This window comes from Lepus europaeus, chromosome Y, assembly GCF_033115175.1.
Source record: "Lepus europaeus isolate LE1 chromosome Y, mLepTim1.pri, whole genome shotgun sequence".
NCBI lineage: Eukaryota > Metazoa > Chordata > Mammalia > Lagomorpha > Leporidae > Lepus > Lepus europaeus.
Window position 1 is genome coordinate 23,689,580 of NC_084851.1, and position 18,314 is coordinate 23,707,893.

General features: G+C 55.7%; 1 pseudogene; it reads right to left on the minus strand.

The window, feature by feature from the left end:
* Positions 1–4,636: 4,636 nt before the first annotated feature.
* LOC133754161 (golgin subfamily A member 2-like) lies at positions 4,637–17,588 on the minus strand (annotated as a pseudogene).
* Positions 17,589–18,314: the final 726 nt, after the last annotated feature.

The window sequence follows — 18,314 nt, forward strand, 5'->3', positions numbered from 1 at the left end:
CTGTGCAAGGTGTGGGGACAAAGGCCCCTTCCTTTCCTAGGAGGCTTGGAAAGTGTCTGGAAGTTTCCTAGTTTTCAATCCTCTGAATCCTGCTCTGACCACCAGGGGGCAGGACCAGAAACTCAGCCTGGAGGCGGGTTGTGGAGCTGCAGGCTTGCACTGTAAAGGCATGGACAGGTTAGGGTGGGCTAGTGCTGGAAGTTAGCACCCTTAGATGCTGGCACGTGGCATTCCCTGCATCCCTCCACCATTAGCTCAGAGCCTGTGTGCCACAGGGCAGAATTGTCCCTTGCAGCCCCTGTGGCAGTGCCCCTGGAGTCGCAGTGTAAGGAGACTAGCCTGGAAGATGCCTCTTCATCCCACTGGAAGCTCAGGACAGCACAGCAGGCTGCCCGCTGCTGGCAGGCCCTGATGCCCTGTGCAGTGCCCACCTGCAGCACAGAAGACCCTGGGCCCTGCGACAAAACTGCCACACACAGGGCCAAGCAATATGGCTCAATCTTTTTATTTCAAGATAAAAGAATAACAGGAGCCACATCAGCAGGGTGCCACAACCCTGTCTCCACCTCTTTCCTGGGCCATAGACTATCAATAAATAAGTTTCCCAGCTCCAAATAATTAAGATCTCCTTATTTGCAAGTTCCAGCCTCAGCTATGATACAGGGGGCGGCCCTACCCCCAGAATATACAAAATGTTACACAAGTACAATATGTACATGGGGGCGGGGGTGGGGGAAGCCCACTGGCAGCAGCTGTTTCCCCTCATCAGGCCTACAGTTAGCCCCAACTGTCATAGGACCTGACAGAATGCTGCCTACTGCCCTGCCTGGCTGCTGTGCCTCTCAGTAACAGAACAGGCACCCTTGCATCAACTGCCCCAGCTGACGTTTTGAGGGCTGTTGACTGTGCCTCCCAGCTGGTCTGCCAGGGGGCACAGACACAGAGTGAAGAGCTGGCCCAGGCCTGGCCTACCATGAGTGCCACCTGTGCTAAGCACCCAGCCTCCAGTTAGCCTCAGCTTGCCCAGGCCACCCTGCCATTCGGGGACTGGGAGCCTCCCTGAATAAGGGACTGTCCTTGCCCAGAGATGACCCTCGCCCAGATACCTCTGCCCAGAGATGACCCTCAACCAAGGAAGATCCTCATCCAAAGATGCCCTCCTCACCCAGAGATGCCCTGGCCCGTAAGCGACCTTTGGCCAAAAATGACCCTCACCCAGATACCTCTGCCCAGAGATGACCCTCACCCAATGATGTCCTCATGCCCTGGGTGCCCTGCCTGGAGATGACCTTCAGCATAGGATACCCTTTTACCCTGGATTGCTCCCACCCAGAGAGGACCCTTACCCTATGATGCCCTACTTGCCCATATACCCTTACCCATGATGCCTCTGGCCCAGAAGTGACCATTGCCCAAGATGTCCTTGCCCAGGTGTTCCTGTCAGCAATGACCCTCACCCAGATGCCCTCGCCTGAAAATGACCTCACCCGAAGATGCCCTTGGCCCAGAAGTGACTCTTGCCCATGATGCCCCTGCCCCGGAAGTGACCCCTGCCCAGCGATGCCCCTGCCCAGCAGTGACCCGCACCCAGATGCCCTCCTCACCCTGATGCCCTTGCCTGAAATTTACCTTGTCTGAAGATGCCCCTGGTGCAGAGTGACCCTTGCCCATGATGCCCCTGCCCTGGAAGTGACTCTTGCCCAGTGATGCCATTGTCTGGCATCATTGCCCTGCCCAGCAGTGACCCTCACCCAGATGCCCTCCTCACCCTGATGCCCTTGCCTGAAATTTACCTGCCCGAAGATGACCCTTGCCCAGAGTGACCCTTACCCATAATGCCCCTGGCCTGGAAGTGACCTTGCCCAGCGATGCCCCTGCCCAAAGATGAACCTCACCCAGATGCCCTCCTCACCCAGATGCCCTTGCCTGAAAATGACTTCGCCCAAAATGCCCCTGGCCCATTAGTGACCCTTACCCATGATGCACCTGGTCCAGAAGTGACCCTTGCCCAGCAATGCCATTACCCAGGTGCCCCAGCCCAGCAATGACTCTCACCTAAATGCCTTCCTCATCCAGATGCCCTTGCCTGAAATTAACCATGTCCAAAGATGCCCCTGACCCAGAAATGACCCTTGCCCAGTGATGCCCCTGACCAATGATGACTCTCACCCAGATGTAAGATGTAAATGACCTCACATGAAGATACTCCTCCCCCAGAAATTACCCTTACCCATGATACCCCTGGCCCAGAAGTGACACTTTCCCAGTGATGCCCCTGCCTAAAGATAACCCTCACCCAGATATCCTCCTTGCCCAGATGCTTGGCCTCAAAATGACCTCACCCAAAGATGCCCCTGCCCCAGAAGTGACCCTTACCCATGATGCCCTGGCCCAGAAGTGACCCCTGCCCAGCAATGCCCCTGCCTAAAAATGACTCTCACCCAAATGCCCTCACCTGAAAATGACCTCATATGAAGATGCCCCTGCCCTAGAAGTGACCCTTGCCTAGTGATGCTCTTGCCCAGGTGCCCCCGCCCAACAATGACACTCACCCAGATGCCCCCCTTACCCAGATGCCCTTGCCTGAAAATGACCTTGCCTGAAGATGCCCCTGGCCCAGAAGTGATCATTGCCCAGCAATGCCCTTGCATGGAAGCCCTCACCCAGCAATGTTTCTAACCCAGAGATGACCCTCACCCTATGATGCCCTCCTCACCTATGATGCCCTCCTCACCTATGATGCCCTCCTCACCCAGATGCCCTTGCTTGAAAATGACCTCACCCAAAGATGCCCTGGTGCAGAAGTGATCCCTGCCCAGTGATGCCCCTACCCCAGAGTGATCCTTGCCCAGATGCCCTCCTTGCCCAGATGCCCTCGCCCATGGTGCCACCTGGGCCAAAGTAAACCTCTCCTAGACTGCCCTTGGCCCTGATGCCCCTGGCCTGGAAGTGACCCTTTCCCAGTGATGCCCCTGCCCAAAGATGACTCTCACCCAGATGCTCTTCTCACCTAGATGCCTTCACCTGAAAATGATCTCGTGTGGAAATGCCCCTACCTCAGAAGTGACACTTGCCCAGCGATGCCCCGGCCCCAGAAGTGACCCTTGACTAGATGCCCCTGCCCAGAGATGACCCTTACCCAGATGCTCTCCTTGCCCAGAAGCCCTCACCCATGATGCCCTGTGGCCCAAAGTGAACCTCACCCAGGCTGCCTTTGCCTGAAGATGCCCTTGTCCAGACGCTATTGCCCAAAATCTCTCTGGGCCTGGAGATGCCTTCATCGAAGATGCCCTTGCCCAAAGATGATGCTTGCCCAAATATGCCCTCCTCACTCAGATGCCCCCACCCAGAGATGACCCTCACCCAAAGATTCTCCTTTCCTGGAAGTGACCCTTGCCCAGTGATGACCTCACCCAAAGATGCCTCTGGCCCATTATGATCCTTGCCTAGATGTTCTCACCCAAAGATGCCCCTGGTCCAGAAGTGACCCCCACCCAGAGATGACCCTCAACCACTGATGCCCCTGGCCCAGAGTGACCCTTGCCCAGGTGTCCCTGCCTAGTGATGACCATTGCCTGAAGATGCCTTTTGTGCCCAGATGCCCTCGCCCACAGATGACCTGGCCTGAAGATGGATTTGCCCACAGATGCCTGTGGCTTGGAAATGACACTCACCTGATGCTGTCCTGCACTGGAGATGTCCCTGCCAGGTCATGGCTCTTGCCTGCTCATGTCTGTGCCTGCTGATGCCCCCATGTGATGTTCCCAGCCAGATTATGCCCTTGCCAGGCTGACAGTTAGTGATGAAAACTACCTGGCTGACTTGCCCAGGGAGATGAGCACCCCTTAGTCTTGGCTGTTCTGGGGGCCACACAAATGCTGCCTATGTTGGTTACGGCCTCTGAGGATGGAGCTGGAAATGAGGAGGCCCCAGGAGCCCCTGGGGGTCCTCCAGAGAGGCAGCCTAAAGAGGCCTTTCCCCATCATGGATGGGTTCTATCTAAGGAGGGAAGGGAACTGGGGAGGAATGGCAGGGGATAGGGTGGCTAGCAGGGGTGGAGTGGCAAGGATTGGGTTGGGGCTCTCCAGGCTGACAGCATCTGGTGTTAAACGATCATGATCTTAACATCATCATGCTCATCAGCCCAGTAGAAGAAGGGGATGCAGGGGTTCGTGCCCAAGCCTGGGCACTCCTGGGGGTGCTGGATCTCCTGCAGCAGCTTCCTGACTTGCTGTGCAGTAGGGTTCTGGGTGGACAAACCCTCCCCAGCCTCTCCTCACCCAGGCTCCATGGTGTCAGTGAGGCTCACCTTGCGAAGATCTTTGGAAAGATGGAGGGCTCTGAGCAACCTGCCAGCTCCTCTGCTCCAGTCTGCCCTCCCTGTTCCCAGGGCACTCTCCTCACCAGCCTGCAGGTCAGCAGCATCCTGGAGGGCTGGGGACCTAGGAGCAGGATGGTCAGTGCAGTCTGGGGTGGCAGTCAGGACTCGGCCATGCCACTCACTGCGCTCACCCATAAGCTACAGCACCAGTTCCTGCAGCTGCAGGAGTTTGATCTGGAAGGAGAGGTGCTCAGCACCCCTGCCCTTGTCCTCGCCTCCTGCCCAAAGAGGCAGCAGGGTCCAGGGCCCCTACCTTCACGTCCTCCTGTCCTGGGCCAGCCAGCTGGTGTACTCCTCCCGGTGCCACTCCGTCAGCACTGCCCTCTGGTTTTGGTAGAAGGCAATGTGCTCTCCTGCAAAGGGGGTGGTGGAGTAGCGCTCAGAGGTGGGGCACACCTGACCCCCATGCAGCTCCTCCCTCTGCCAGGGCCCTCAGCTCCCGGCTCACCGATGGTGTCCATCTCTCCAGAGAGCTGGATGCAGCGATGTTCTAGCTCCTCTATCTGCTTTCGGAGCTCTGCTTTATCCCCCATCACCTCCAGAAAGCGGATCTGGAGCCACAATGATGGGATCAGGGCTCAGCAGTCACTGGCCCCACCCCCACCCTTCCTGGCCCATGGAGGGAGAGAACCCCTCACCTGCAGCATCTCGATGTCCCTCTTGAGGGCCTGGTGGGTCTCCCCAGACACAGAGTCACCCCCAGTCCCAGAGGCTGAGGTCTCAGGCTCCCCCTGTGATGGCACGGCAAGGAGAGCCAGGCACTGGCAAGCGAGCCTTCTGCTCCCTCAACTGCCTGCAGAGTTGGGCCTGCTCTTCCTCAGCTCAGGCGAGAGCTGAAGTAAAGAACATCACCTAAGGGCAAGAGGTGAATGAGTTCGTGTGTGCAGGTGCACCTGCTGTTCCTGGGTGGATTGGTATCTGACCACTGGCTCCCAGGTTAGGTGTGAGGACAAGAAAAATCAAAGTAGGGGGATCAAGATATAAGAATGGATCACGGAGGGAGGCAGGCAAAGGTGGGATGGAGAGGGCACATAGCACAGCCTGGCTTACCACGGCCTCTCGGCTCTCTTGGTATTCCGGGACAGGCAATTTGGCCTGAGGAATTTCTTCCTCCTCCTCCCCATCTCCTGAGGGCACAGCCAGAGGGATCCCAGATGATCCAGTGAAGGAGGGAGGAAAGCTCAGGGCTCCCCTCAGTGCCCAGCCTCCCTGGGAGACCCAGGGCAGCGACTGCCCTGAGGAGAGGGCTCAGCCATCCTCAGAGTCTCTCTGAACTCAATGCTGTGCTGCCAAGGCCCCCTCCTCCCCCTACAGCTGTGTCCTCTCCTGAGGGAGCCTCACTCACCCTCTCCAGGGAGGGCCAGGAGGTTCAGCTGAACTTGCAGCTGCTGGTTTTGCTGGGTGGCAGCTTCCAGGTGCTCCTAGGGGCCAGGAAGAGTGAGAAGGCACACAGGTGGCAAAGCCCTCCCACTCAGAGGCCCCGCCCCATGCTCACCAGCCCCTCTCCTGGGTTTCCTGCAGCTCTGGGCGAGCCACCTGGACCGCCACCTTGCCCTGCACCTCCTCACACTGCAGCTGGTCCATGAGCTGCGTCTGCAGCAGAATCTGCTTGTGTAGTGCCTCCTTCTCAGAGCTCAGCTGTTAGTAGGCAGCCACGTGCTGCTGGTAGGTTGCCTCATACTGCTGAGGTGGAACAGGTACTGGTCGTGCTGCTGTTGCAGACTCTGAGCCTCCTGGCTCTTCAGCTCCATCTGCAGGGAGACACAAGGGGGAGTGGGAGGAGCATGAGGGCAGGTGTGCATTTGCTAACTGATTACATTGGTTGCAGGGGGTGGCACAGACCCATGTCTCCTGCACCCAGCCTCACACCTCATCCCCTTCTTTCCCATCACTTTAACTTGAGGTGACACGCTAGACAGAAGGCATCATCTTTAGGGCACACTCGTGTCTAATACTTTACATGCACAATCTCAGCTAATCTTCAATAGCTGTATAAGGGGAAAACTGCTAAGTTCCTTTGTCAGGAATCTGAGGATTATCAAAGGGTAGCCTTTGTGTAGTGACCAGTAGAGCTGGGTGACATGCCTCTCCTGGGACAATGATGTCCAGACCTGGGAGGAGCCCAGGGCTACTAGCTCTAAGAGACACAGGACAGTCAACATGAAGGTCACCTGTCACTCCAGACTAGAGAAGCCTCCCTCCTGGGCCTAGCACTGCTCTTCCCAGAGACTTGTACCCATGGCCCAGTCCTTTGCAGTCAGGCTGAGCGTTACCATTTCCTTCAGCTCTCCCAGCTTCTCCTGCAGCTAGCCAAGTTTCTTGGCCAGCTCGTTCTTGATGTGTTTCTCCGCCTGCAGCGAGCTGGTGAGCTCCATGTTGTCATTGCTCCGCACAGAGAGAAGCAATCCGCTGCCACCCAAAGCTGCTGGATCTGGATCCCAGAACCTCCCACAGTGTCAGAAGGGCTGGAAACTCAGCCCCTCCCCTCCAACAGACATTTGGCAGGGTTCTGGCTCACAGGGAGCCTTCCTAGGTCTGCACCATCCCCTTTGAAAGCGGGGGAAATGAAGGCCCAGAGGGAAGTGTTTTGTACCAAAAGGCCTTGCCCAGGGAGGCTGAACACACCAGTCTCACAAAGCCATCCTGCAGCTCGGCCAGCTGCTCCTTGAGCTCCCGGTTCTGCAGGAGTGCACAGCTGATGGTCACGAGGTTGCTCTGCATGCGCACCAGGATCTGCTTGCGCTCCTCGGCCTGGTTGCCCCATGGCTCTGCCTCCTGCTCCAGCTGCAGCAGCCACTGTTCCTGCTGCTGGTTCAGGTGACTCAGGCCTTCACGACCCTGCATCTGGGCCTGCAGCTGTCTGGCCAGGCTCTCCAGCTCCTTCTGCAGCTTCTCAGCCTCTGCCTGCAGCTGTTGTTCTGCCTCCAATGGCCCTGTGGGGGGTGCTGGGGACTCCAGGGTGGAAGGCTCAGCTGAGAAGGGAAGCAGCCATCAGGGGCCCCAGCCTCTGGGTTTTCAAAAAGCTCCTGCCTTGGTCCTTAGCTCCTCAGGCAAACTGCTTGCCCCCACCTTGGTGCTGGGTTCTTGGCTAACAACTTTCCATATTCAGATGATCATTACCCTTCCAAGCCAGTTTCACAGAGTGCTTGACCATACATGATGGACAGAGGGTACGCCACCCCTATTTACAGATGAGGTCACCGAGGCTCAGAGAGATGACAAGACTCGCCATCCCCTGGTGCAGACCTGCTTCCCTCTGTCACAACACCCCTCGCCAGGGAAACTGACACCCATCCTGCTCCCAGGCCACCTCCGCCCCTGCTTACCCATGTGGCTCTTAAGCTTGGCCAAGGTGGTCTCCAGCTCCAGCACATGACTCAGGCTGCACTCCTTCTCCTCCTTCAGTGTGCAGAGCTGCCCAGACCACAGTGAAAAGAGCCATGAGCAGGGGCCACCGCCTCCCTCTGCACTGACACTGCCTCCAAAACCCAAACATGCAGTCCACAACAGGTGCACTTGATGTGCCCATTTACAGACACCCAGGAAGATCAAGTGAGCTGTCCGTGGGGGTCTGCCTCACCTTGGCAGACATCTGCTGCATCTTCTCTTGCCACATGGCATGCTCTTCCTCCAGGCCCTCTTCATACTGGTCCCTGTCCACCCACAATCATCTTTGTGTCTCCAGAAGCTTCAAGAATGGACGCAGAAGTTTGGAGGAAGCGTCATGGATCCTCACCTCCTGGTCGCCTGGGCTCTAGTCCTCACACAGCCCCCCTCCTCCTGCCAAGCCTCACCTGTTGCACGTGTTTCTCCAGCAGGGCCCGCTCTTCCATTACCTGCTGAAGCTACTGCTTACCATCAGAAACACCAGACTCGCTAGAGAACTGAATGGGGAGGACAAGTTGAGAACTGGAGAGCTCCCACAGCCAACACAGGACTCAGGGTCACAGAGAAGGTAAAGTGTTGGCTAGGGCTCCCAGATGAAGCAAACAGGCTCATGGGGAAGCTGTACCAATGGCATGGATAAAACAATGGTTTGGGTGTGTGTGTGGTGCAGTGTGTAGGTGCTACTAGGCATGCCTGCATGCCATAGCAGAGTGCCTGGCTCCAGTCACTGCTACTGCACTTCCCACCCAGCTTCCTGCTACTGTGCAACTTAGGAAGCAGCAGGTGACAGCCTCCTGGGTTCCTGACACCCACATAGGAGGTCTGGATTGAGTTTCAAGCTCCTGGCTTCCACCTGACCCAGCCCTGGCTGTAGCAGGCATTTGGGAGATGAACTAGCAGATGGAAGATCTCCCTCCATCTCTGTCTGACTTTGCCTTTCTAATGTAAACTGAGATGCTTAAATAAAATTTTTTGAAAAGCTGTATCACTGCGATTCTGATTTTGTAGGTCTAGGCAGGGGCTCTCTGTGCAGAATTCTAGCAATTTTGGGAGGACTATTGCAGGGCCAGAATAAGGATTCAGAATTTCCAGCTCTTGGCTGAGGTCCTCCCTGATAGTCCCTGGGGATGGTGGCCCCAGCAGGCTAGGGCTAGGGTTTCATGGGCTGCAGCCTCTTACTTGTTGCAGCAGCAGCTCAGACATTTCCAGCTTCTTCTGCAGCTCCTCCATCCCCAGCTGCAGTGTCTTCTCTATCACGAGGACTTGAAGCCTCTCTTGGAACTCAGAGTTCTGCTGCTTCAGGTCCTCATTGTTTTTGCTATAGTGACAGGTGGCAGCAAGAGGAATGAGCAAACAGAGAGGACTACTTTGGTGACCAACCCACCATCTTACTGCACCTCCCAAGAACCTTGGTGTTGGAGGGGTCCCCAACAATCAAGTCACTCACGTGGCAGGCCCGAGAGAGAACCTGAGCTGCCTGAGGCCATCGCATGAGCTGGTGGCACAGCTGGCACCAGAGCTGGCTCTGCACACTTCCCAGCCTATATAGACACTTCCTCCTCATGCTCCCCGGCACCCCTCCCCTCATCACCCATACTAAGGTCCCCCAGACTCCTCCCCGACCTTCTCCTTCTTACTTGTTCTTGTATAACTCCAGTTTGAGAGCATCTCGCTCTTTGTTGTGCTGCAAACACAGAAAAGCTACTTCAGGACTTGGCAGGACAACAATAGAGCTGGGGTGCTGGTCACAGTGGCTACAGGAACCATGCCACAGCCACACTTGCACACCCTCACTCTCTGTCAAGGCTCTGCCAAGCCCAAGGTCCCGTTGGTTTTTCTAAGAGCTTCGTAAGGGCAGAAGAGGAAGGGAAGGAGCTCTGACTTCCTCTGGCTAGCAGAGGCTCAGAGACAGTGGGCAGCACTGTCTCTGGACAGTGTCCTGTCCTCACAGGGTCTGAGAACATGCCAATCCTGCCTGGATCCCTGCCCAACCCCTCTTGCTCTGGGAGTGGAGTAGAGGGGACATCCTTAGTCACCTTCCTTTCTTTGACTCTCCCCACAGAAACAACAATGCTGTTACCAGCATCACTGTGTAAACCTTTCCCAGTGCTCCACCTGGCACCAGGCTAACAGCCCTGTTTTATTCTCACAGCCACCCTGGGAGGCAGTGACTATGCCCTCCTCTTTGCCGAGTGACACAAAACAGAACAAAATGCAGTGCTTGTCTGAGATCTGAACATCCTGGTTGAATCCTCTGGGCCCATTTTTGCCCCTAGGGATGAGGGCACAGACATGGAGGGAAATAAAGTTTGTGTTTGAATCTTCTGTTCACTTGTTGAAGGGATGGTGCAGCATTCACACAGTCTACAACTCAGCAAGAACAGAGGTCAAATGACTCCCAGCCACCGTGTTCCTCTCCCTGGGGTTTATGGACCCTTTCCTATCCTAAACAGCCCCCTCCATGGATGATAACTGGCATGTTCTTCTGTGCCTTCCCATCCCAAGCACCCCCTTCTCTCAGCACTTGGTCTCCAGTGCTCACTGCACAGCCACCCACACTCACCCCCCATCTCAGTCCCAGGTTCTTTTTCACCAATGAAAGTCACATGAAATGTCTTGGACTGCATCTGGGCCACTTCAGGCTGCAGAAGGCACCTTTCCACTCACTCCGTGCTTGGGGAAGCCAGGCTGCTAGTGGCTCACCCTGTCCACCTGCTTCTGCTGCATGGAGATGACAAAGTCCACTCCTGCTCTCCAACACGCTTGTGGGTAGTCTTCAGGCAATTAGCAAGGTCCTCAGACTCTCCTGGAATCAGAGGGGTTGAGATGGAGCCCTGAGGCCTCCCCTAGAGGCCTGCCAGTTGCCTTGCTGAAGGAGGGAGGTGCTCAGTCCCACCTGCTTTTTGCCTGGCTGCCTGTTGGGTGTGAGCCAGGACTGACTGTAAATCTGCCTTCTCAGACACAAGAATCCCAATGGTTTGAATGTGAACCTTTAGGAGGAAGCCAAACAAGTGCTCAGAGTGAGAGAAAGGACTGCTGTCCTGGGGGACTCGAGGGGCCACCACACCAGTCACTCACCTGGAGTTGTTCTCTTAAACCCCCTGTTCCTTGGCCAACTTTTGCTGACATTCTTTCTTTTGCTATAGGAAGAGAAAGGAAATCTGCCTTACTGGGGGAGGCACAGATGGCATGGCAAAGGACACGTTCCTGGAATGCCACCATGGTCCTGGATGGGCCCACTGATGAGATCAGATCTCAGGGACCCTGGAGGGGGAGGGGGTGGGGTGCAGACCCAGCAGCCATGCAATGAGCAGAAATAGAATTCACATTACTTTTTCCAATTGATCCAGAACTTCTTGCTTCTGTTGTTTCTGTGGGGATAGTCAAAGAAAGGAAGGTGACTAAGGATGTCCCCTCGACTCCACTCCCAGAGCAAGAGTGGGTGGGCAGGGAGCCAGGGCAGGATTGGCATGTTCTCAGACCCTGTGAGGACAGGACCTGTCCAAGGCTCCCAAGGAAAGAGCATGTGAGTCTTTGCTGGTTTTTGCTCATAGCTATGGAACTGCATCTGAAGATGGGCCTTCCACTAGGTTTGGATTTACAGGGGTGTGCTCATCGTTCAACAGCTCAGCACATGCTACATAGGGGTTGGGGCTGCTCTTAACAGCAGGGATACAGGAATGAAAAGCACAGGTAAAATCCCTTCTCTCCCTGAGGTTTATGTCCCAGAGAGCCTGGAAATCTTGGATTCTTAGAGCTAAAAGAGATCTTTGACAACCGTCATTTCCACCTCCTTGGGAAACTCAAGCCCAGGGCAGAGAGGTGCTTGTCCAAACTCAAAGCTCAGGTCAGGGCCTGAGTCAGGGCAGGGACTTGAGGCTCATGGCCAGGGCTGAACAAGAGGCCACAATTCCAGGGCTGTGTGGCCAGGATACAAGCAGGGGTGCCTGGAGAGAGAGGAGGCAGAGAGGGCAGTGACAGAACAAGAGCCATGCTGCATGCTCCATGCTCTGGGGTCCCTCCAGCTGAGACCTGGCCCACCCAGTACCATATTCTCCCTCGCAGCAGGGCCCCCAGCCCCTTTCTTTAGAGCCCGGTGGAGAAATGGAAGCCCAGGGTGGGCAGCATGGAATCAGGAGACCCCACTGGGCTCTTACCAATTCCTCTATGGTGTTACTGAGTTTATTAGATAGCTGGAGTCCAGGGCTACTGCCAGCTCTTGGTACTGGCTCTGAGGTGCATGCAGAGAGCAGGAGTTGCAGGAGGGTTGGGGGAGAGGTAGAGAGAGCAGTCATTAGTGCTGGGGGGCATGGGCTATCTCAGCTGGCAGTGGGGCACCCAGCACCCGCTGGGAGAGGGGATGGGGACTGGCCTGCAGAGCCACTCACCTCCAGATCCTTCATGTTATAAGATGTGAGGCCCTCTCCACTGATGTAGGACATTGACTAGAAGAGACAAGAGCTCCTGTGGAGATGCTATGCCCTCCACTCCCAAGTCCCTACCCTCAGACTGCCTCTCCTCCCCCACCTCCTGGCAAACTCTTCTGCCCAGCTTGGCCTCTTCCTCCCCTGACCCTCTATGCCAGCTTCTCCTGGGTCTCATCACCATCCCCCTCCCTTCCCATGTGCTGCTCTTCCTACGCTTCCTACACCAAGATAAAGTGTCACCATTCTCCTGGCCACGTCCTCCATCTGCATGGCTTCCAAGAAGAAGCTGTCACCCAGCATGCCCAACACTGCCCAGCAGGTCAGTCTGTCCCAGGATCTCCCCACTCTCTCAGCAATCCCAGCCTCCATTTCTGTACTTTCCTCTCTCTCCTCCCTTTCTGAGTCCCAGTTTCCGGGGCACCTCAGACACAAGACCATTGAGCTCCTGAGCAAGTTGATGCAGGCTCTCTGTGGATGGCAAAGTCCTAGGGACAGACACACAGAGGTTAGGAGTGCAGGGGCTTGATGCAAAAGAGGTCCTCAGGCCATGGCTGGCCCTCACTCCCACGGCTTAGGGACTGCTGCCCACACAGGAAGACACTTGCGTGGTCTCATCTATGAGGACAGGGCCATGGTCAGCATCATGGTTCTGAGGGAGAAGAAAGAGACAGTGATCACCTGATTTTGAGTAAGAACCACCCAGGGATGGCAGGAGCGCAGCGCTTTCCAGCAACCTGCCACTGCCACAACCTCAAGAGAAAACCCCATCTTGGCCTCCCCCATCCCAGTGCTCAGGAAGGGTGCCTGGCAATGGGAACCAAGCTGCGGGAAGAAAGGAGAAGAGAATGCAAAGCAGGCACGTCCTCTGAGAAGGGAGATGGTGCAAGCATAAGGAGGTAGCAGGCACAAGGGCAGAGGCACAAACCTGAGTTGGCACCATGCTAGTTAGATTAGTGCTAGGGGATGCTACACTGCCAAGTAACACGGTGGCATCAGCAGAGGGTGGTGCAGGAGCAGCGCGGTCTTTGGGCACCTGTCAGAACAGAGCAGGGGGCTAGGGGGCCATGCAGGAGAGGAGGTGCCTCACTGCCATGGACACAAGGGCACAGGGCAGTTAGGACAGATGTTGTAGCAGTCAGAGTGACAGTCACACAAGCTGGGATCCACAGGGGTTGTGGGAATGGCTTGCCCAGGCTTGGGGACACATGACATCTTTTCAAGTGGCCAAAGCTCAAAGGAAGGAGGCTATGACCTCCATGGACATGAGGCCCTGGTTCTCCCTGTAGCTCAGCAAGGGCTCTGACCTCCAGCAGCTGCAGCAGGCAGAAGGAACGGGCACCCACATCAGGGAGCATGGCAGTGTCTTCCAGAAAGCCAGTCTCTGCTGCACAGTGACCCTAACTCTAGTCCTCTGCTGGGCTGAGGCTGCTGGTGGTGACAGGGCTCCCTCAAGGTAGCTCTCTGCTGCTCCCCTCTCCTGCTCTCCACCCTTTCTCCCTGCCCTCCTCTCTGCCTCAACCATCAGCTGTTTTTTTCTCCAATGCAGGCCTTTTCAAGGAAAAATGTTGCCCAAGAAGCCTCTCCCTGCTTTCTGGAGGTAAAATCAACCACAGCCACCTCATGGGCATACATCTCAGCCCTATCTTGCAGCTCCAGAAACACCTACTCTACCAAAAATAAGCCAGAAAATCACAGGTAAGACATCTGCCCTGTGACTTGGCATACTGGCGATCATGGCACCTCATCCTCAGAAAAAACTGCTAGGAAACAATGTGGGGATCTAGTACTTGGAGCCATGGAGAAGCCTCTCCTCTTCTCCCAGTGGGACCCCCTCCCGCAGCCAGCCCAATCCAGCTTCTCCCCAGGCTCAGGCCTAAATCTTGGTCCAAGCATCTGGCTCTAGAGACCACCTCATGTCATCAGGCTAGACAGCCACAAACAGCCAAGATGGCTGAACAAGTGACAGCAGCCAGGGAAGCTGAGTGGAGGCAGGGATTTGCTGCCTGCTCTCTGGACCCTTCATCCCTGGCCTCCAAAAACCACAATCAGCTGCCTCCTTAGAGTCCAGGCTGCAAAGCCTACAGATGAGGATGAGGCATGCTGAGTCTGCAGTTATACCATGACCATGGCCTGGAACCCACTGCCCACAGCGATTGTTGTCCTCAGAACCCACTGTTGCCTTCACAACGTCTGTGACTGCAGAGGGCCAGGCATGAGACTTTAGAGAGGCTGCACCCCCAGCCGTGGACCCAGGCTCCAGGTCCCTCCTAGCATCTTAGTTTTCACTGAGCTCTATTTTAGACACAGAAACAACAGGGGAGTCGGGAGAACACTTCTCTGAGCAGTTTCATTTACTTTTTAGGTTTATTTATTTTTTTATTGGAAAGGCAGAGTGTCAGAGAGAGAGGGGAACTCAGAGAGAATCTTCCATCCTCTGGTTCACTCCTCAAGTGGGCACCATGGCCCAGACTGGGCCAGGCCAAGCCAAAGCCCAAGAGTCAGAAACACCAATCAGATCTCCCATGTGGTCTCAGGGGCCCAAGCACTTGGGCTATCTTGTGCTGCTTTCTCAAGCACATTAGCAGGGAAGTGGATCAGAATTGGAGCAGCTGGGACTCAAGCACTCACATGGGATGCCAGTGTCATAGGAAGTGGCTTAACCCACTGTGCCACAACACCAGATCCTCTGAGCAATTTTAAAAATAGGTATTGCGGCCAGTGCTGTAGTTTAGCAGGTAAAGCAATCGCTTTCAGTGCCAGCATCCCATATGGTCACCAGTTCAAATCTCAGCTGCTCCTCTTCTGATCCAGCTCTTTGCTATGGCCTGGGAAAGGAGCAGATGGCAGCCCAGGTCCTTAGGCCCCTGCACCCATGTGGGAGACCTGGAGGAAGCTCCAGGCTCCTGGCTTCAGATCAGCCTAGCTCTGGCCGGTGCAGCCATTTGGAGAGTGGACCAGAGGATGAACACCTCTCTCTCCCTCTCTCTTTCTCCCTCTCCCTCTCTTTCTCTTTCTCTCTGTCTCTGCTTCTCTGTAACTCTGCTTTTCAAATAAATAAATAAGTAAATAAAAATTGAATCTATGTACCGTGATTATTTTGTGCACAACCAAGATCACAATTTTAAGTCTTAGGGTGAGAGCTTAGTCTAGCAGTCAGGATGCCAGATGAGAGGCCTACATATCACTTCAGAGTGCCCGAGTCTTATGCCTAGCTTCAGCTCCTGATGCCACCTTCCTGCTCATGTGAACCCAGGGAGACATGGTAATAACTCAAGTAAACTGAGCTCCTATAAGTCATATACACAGTTGTCAGGACTTCTCTGTGCCTGTGCCCTGCCCAGACTATGTCACTTGGTCTCTCCTCTGAGGCAATAGAGTGAGTCACAGCCCCTGGCCAGACCTACCTGGGTGGAAGCAGCCATGATGGTTGATCAACCACCTGTCCCTTTCCCCAGGCTTATATCTGGATCAGCCCTGCTACACTGGCTTGGCTGACGGCCCTGGGGCAGTTAGACAGGAAGTGCCAACATCATCTTCAGGTTATGGCCTACCTAGCCCATTGTGCCTGTGCCCTGCCCCTCCCCCACTCCCAGGCTTTCTGAATCACTGAAAGGTGTTCTATAACCTCACAATGCCACCTATGACCTCATTGCTTCCTCTGCCTCCCCCATTCACCACTTGGATGAATATTACCCACCTTTAATCTTCACACAGGCCTCAAACGCCAACTCCTCCAGCCACAAGTCCATTTGGAACCCACCTCCCTCACTTAGCCACACAGCTGGCCTATTGCCGTCTTTCCCCTGCCCCTCTCAGAGGACTCTGTCACCCCCATGGTGTCTCCTGTCTTGTTCTTCTACTTCCACCACTGTGCAGCCAATGCCTTTGCCATCCACAGGCCCAGTGAACATGGTTGAGCATCCCATCTGATTTGTGTCAAAGAGACGAGGGGCAGACATATTTTCCTAGCCACTCGTCTGTCTGGGTAGCCTCACATCAGTTTCTAACTCTCACTTCTGTGTTTCTGCCAAGTATCAGCAGCTGCCGTGGGAAAACCAGAGGTAGAGGTAGAAGATTAAACACTATGTCATCAGGAATTGTACTTTGTGTGGTTTGGAAACAAGACAATGGGTCTTTTCTTCCATATCAGAACCTCACAGAACTTTGAGGGTCACCCCAAGTAGCCCTGAAAACCAAGGAGAAAGAGTAGAACCCAGGCATTATTCCTGCAAAGGGCCCATTATAACCTCACAACCTCTCAGACTGGCCATTGCTGCCTCAACTGACAGAGGGAAAAGTCCCCAGGCCCCAGAGTCACATAAAGTGCAGTCACGGACCAGCATGGCTCTCAGACCCTTCCCCAGACACAAGCCTCATTCTCCATGTTAAAACCAGACTTCTGCATAGGAGTTCACTTGAATAAGGGAGGCAACAGCTGAACAATTAGAAGACACTGTTCAAATATAATAATATCTGACCGCCTATCCAAGCCACAGGGCGGCCTCACCAAGCTGCTCCCTTGCTCCTCTGTGGCAATCCCCTCACCCCAGCTTCAAAAACTCCCCTGGCGAGGCTTCAGGCTATAAAGTTTAGTCTTCTAAGGTCTGTTCCACAGAAGGTAATGCAGCTGTCACTTGAGAGAGCACTGACTGTGGGACACTCTCTGCTCCCAGGATCAGGGAAATTGAATGTGAGCCTGAGAACTCGTGCACCCCCCAAAATGCCTCTGCAGAGTAGATACCTGGGCGAAAATCAAGCCAGTTTTCCCACAGTCACCCAGAAACACTGCCCACACTTCCAGCTCCCCAGGGAACAGGACACATCTCACACTGTCAGTGTCCGAGCTGAGGAAGGGGGTCCCCAACTCCCCAGTCTCCTTGCAGGCGGAAGCAGTATGGGGGTGAGGCCTCTTAGGGGACTGGACCGGGAAATCAAAGCCCGAGCTTGAGGTAATGACAGTCCTGAGGGCGACTTGGCCTCAGTGCATTCCACTCTGCCCTCCCTACGCTCTGCGCAGGGGAGGGGCACAAGGGCAGGGACCCAAGTCCTTGGAGACTGCAGCCCACGGACCCCAAGGAGGTCCAGCTTCAGGAGGCGAGAGGTGAGGTCTGAAGCTGGGCCGAAGAGCCCTGGGAGCCAATGGCCCAAAGTCACCTGGGGGCAAGGAGCGTGTGCGGGGCCTGGGGGCTGAGGGGCGGGGCTGGCTGAGAGTACTTGGGTGGGGAAAGCCAAGGGGTGCCAAGGGGCTCTACCCGAGTGTCTCAGGAGCCACAGAAACCCTGACCGTAGACCGGCCGTCAGGGGGCGGTGGACTGGGCCGGGGGGGCGCGACCCCGACGTTTTACCTTTTTCTTGGCCGCAGCCAGGTTGCTCTGTCGGGTTTCCTCCGACATCGCAGGGCGGGGAGGAGGCAGGGGGAGGGGGTCCACATCATCAGGATCCCGGCAACCAATGCGAATTGCTCCCGGCTACTACACACGGATGTGTGACTGAGCCAGGAGACGCAGGTTCTGGGCAGAACTCGGCCAGGCTGGGTGGGCGTGGTCTCAAGACTTCAAGCCCATTGGTCAGTGAGAAAGACAAAACAAAGAGGGGCGCGTTCAGGTCTCTGCCTGTTCGGAGGCGTCAAAATGGGAGCTGCGCGTGCAGCTCTGTCACCGCCCACTCTAGGGGCGGGGCGATTTCCCTTGGGTGCGCTCGCAGCTTTCTGGGAGCCCTCTCATGGCATCTGCCACAGAATTCTAGTTAGTCAGTGGACCCCAGAGGCTGCTCTCCGGCCTGTGCCCTGGACCCCTTTCTCCAAGGCGCCCCCGCACCAGGGCCCTCGGACCCCAGGGCTCAGGAGGTGGGCGCGGAGCCCAGAACAGGGGGATATTGCATCAGTTCATGACCCCTGTCTGACTCCTCCCAGATGAGCCCCAGACGTTCTCGTTTCAGAAAACCCCACAGGGACTCCTTTCAGGTCCTCCAGACACTGCCCCTCTCACACCCAGCCCTTCCTCGAGGGGCCCCACGCTGATCCCGAAAGTGCACTGTCCCCGCACAGCTGATCCAGTTGGGCGCTCCCTGGTCCCGGCTGCTCCTCCTCCCGCACCCCCATGGCCCCCTTTCCCCTCAGA